We start from the raw sequence: 2,766 nt of genomic DNA on the forward strand, positions 1-2,766 counted from the left end.
GGAAGGGAAGGGAAGGGAAGGGGAATGCCAGGGCCAGGAAGTAGGAGAGGGTGGGTTGGTGAGCAGGAGGAGGGGGAAGGAAACAAGGTTTGTTTTTTGTTTTCATTTTTGTTTTTGTTTTTGATATTTTTTGGAAGGCTAACCAGGATAGAAGATATCATTTGAAATGTAAATAAAGAAAATATCTAATAAAAAAATGCTGGATCCTCTTTAAGTATCCAGTCTCTTAGTCTATGTCTTTTTATTGAGAAATGCATTCCATTTATTGTAAGAGATATTAATGAATAGTGATTGTTGCTTCCTGTTATTTTTCTATGGTGTCGTTTCCCTCCTCCTGTTGGAGTTTTCTATCTATTAACCTTTGTTGGGCTGGGTTTGTGGAAAGATATTGTGTAAATTTGGTTTTGTCATAGAATATCTTGGTTTCTCCATCTATGATATTTGAGAGTTTTTCTGGGTATAGTAGCCTAAGCTGGCATTTGTGTTTCATTAGAGTCTGTATGACATCTGCCCTGGATCTTCTAGCTTTTATAGTCTCCATTGAGAAGTCTGGTGCAATTATGATAGGTCTTCCTTTATATGTTACTTGACTTTTTTCCCTTACTGCTTTTAATATTCTTTCTTATTTTGTGCATTTGTTGTTTTGACAATTATGTGACAGGAGAAATATCTTTTCTAGATCAATCTATTTGGAGTTCTGTAGGCTTTGTGTATGTTTATGGGCATCTCTTTCTTTAGGTTAGGGAGGTCTCCTATAATTTTGTTGAGGATAATTACTGGCCCTTTAAGTTGGGAATCTTTTCTCACTTTTATACATATTGTATCCTGGATTTCCTATATGTTTGGGTTTTTTCATTTTGCATTTTCTTTGAGTGTTGTGTCAATGTTTTCTATGGTGTCTTCTACACCTGCAATTCTCTCTTCTATCTCTTGTATTCAGTTGGTGATGCTTGCATCTATGACTCCTGATCTCTTTCCTGGTTGTCTATCTCCAGGATTGTCTCCCTTTCTGATTTCCTTATTGTTTATATTTCCATTTTTAGATCATGGATGGTCTTGTTCAATTCCTTCACCTGTTTGATTGTGTTTTCCTGTAGTTCTTTAAGGGATTGTTGTGTTTCCTCTTTAAGGCCTTCTACCTGTTTACCTGTGTTCTCCTATATTTCTTTAAGGGAGTTGTTTATGTCCTTCTTAAAGTTCTCTATCAGCATCATGAGATGTGATTTTAAATCAGAGTCTTTCTTTACTGGTGTGTTGGGGTATCCAGAGCTTGCTGTGTTGGCAGACCTGGGATGTGAGAGAATCTCATGACTCAATGGGAATGACCTTAGCCAAAATGCCCAACAGTGGGGAAAGAGAATCTTAAGAGACCACCTCCAATAGATAGACATGGCACCAAGTGGAGTGCTGGAGTTACCAACCCAGAGTCAAAATTTCTGACTCAGAATTGTTCCTATCTAAAAGAAATGCAGGTACAAAAATGGAGAAGAGACTGAAGGAAAGACTGTTCAATGATAGGCCCAACTTGGGATCCATCTCATGAGGCAGAGAGGGGTACCAAACCCTGACACTATTACTACTTCTTTGTTGTGCTTACAGACAGGAGCATGGCTATCCTCTGAGAAGCTGTATCAACAGCTGACTGAGACAGATGCAGATACTTACAGCTAATCATTAGAATGAATTTGGCAACCCCTATAGAAGAGTTAGGGGAAGGAGTGAAGGAGCTGAAGAGGATAGCAACCCCATGGGAAGATTAACAGTCTCAACTTACTAGGACCCCTGGGAGCTCCCAGAGACTCAGCCACCAACCAAAGAGCATACATGGACTGATCAGAGGCTCTAGGCACATATGTAGTAGAGTACTGTCTTGCCTGGCCTCATTTGGAGAGGATACGCCTAATCCTCTAGAGACTCGAGGCCCCAGGGAAGTTGGATATCTGGGGAGGGGGAATTACCCTCTCAGAGGCAAATGGAAGGAGGAATGGAGTAAAGACCTGTGGGAGTGGAAACTGTGAGGGAGACAACATCTGGAATGTAAATAAATAAAGTAATTTTAAAAAGACTAGATCTTGTGAGAGAGTATCAGAGTTTGAAGACACAGTAAAGGAACTAGATTTTTTAGTCAATATCAATGATAAATTAAAGAAATACATGAAAAACACATGAAGAGATCTAAAATATCATTAAAATGTGAATCTGTGAACTATGGACACAAAAAGAATACCATGTAGAAGGCATAGAAAATATTTTCAGTAAAATTACAGAAGAGAATTTCCAGATAAAGAGAAAGAGATGTCCATCCAAGTACAAGAGTCATATGGGCCACCAGAAAAGAAAATACTTATTTGATATTTGAAAAGAAACCCACAGGATTTAAAAGAGTATTGAAAGCTTAAGGGAAGAGGACCAAATCACCAGAGGCAGGCCAATCAGAAGAACTGATCATTCAATAGAAATTTGAACACCAGAAGGACTTGAGAAGATTTATTCAAAGTTCTGATAGACAAGAGTTGTAAGCAAAAACTCTCATACCCATAAAAACTACCAAGCATTCAAACATAAATTTATGGGAGTCTTATTCAAACCACAATATACTCCCTGGCCCCCATAGACCTGTAGCCATAACATAATGCAAGAATGCACTCAATTCAACTTCAAAAGTCCCCATAGTTTATAATAGTCTCAAACTTTTTTTTTTAATTTTTGGCAATTTAATTAAGGGATATTAGAGTAAAAAAATCACATATGTACAATATTTGTCTT

The sequence above is a fragment of the Mastomys coucha genome, unplaced genomic scaffold (genome assembly GCF_008632895.1).
Source record: "Mastomys coucha isolate ucsf_1 unplaced genomic scaffold, UCSF_Mcou_1 pScaffold23, whole genome shotgun sequence".
Classification (NCBI taxonomy): domain Eukaryota; kingdom Metazoa; phylum Chordata; class Mammalia; order Rodentia; family Muridae; genus Mastomys; species Mastomys coucha.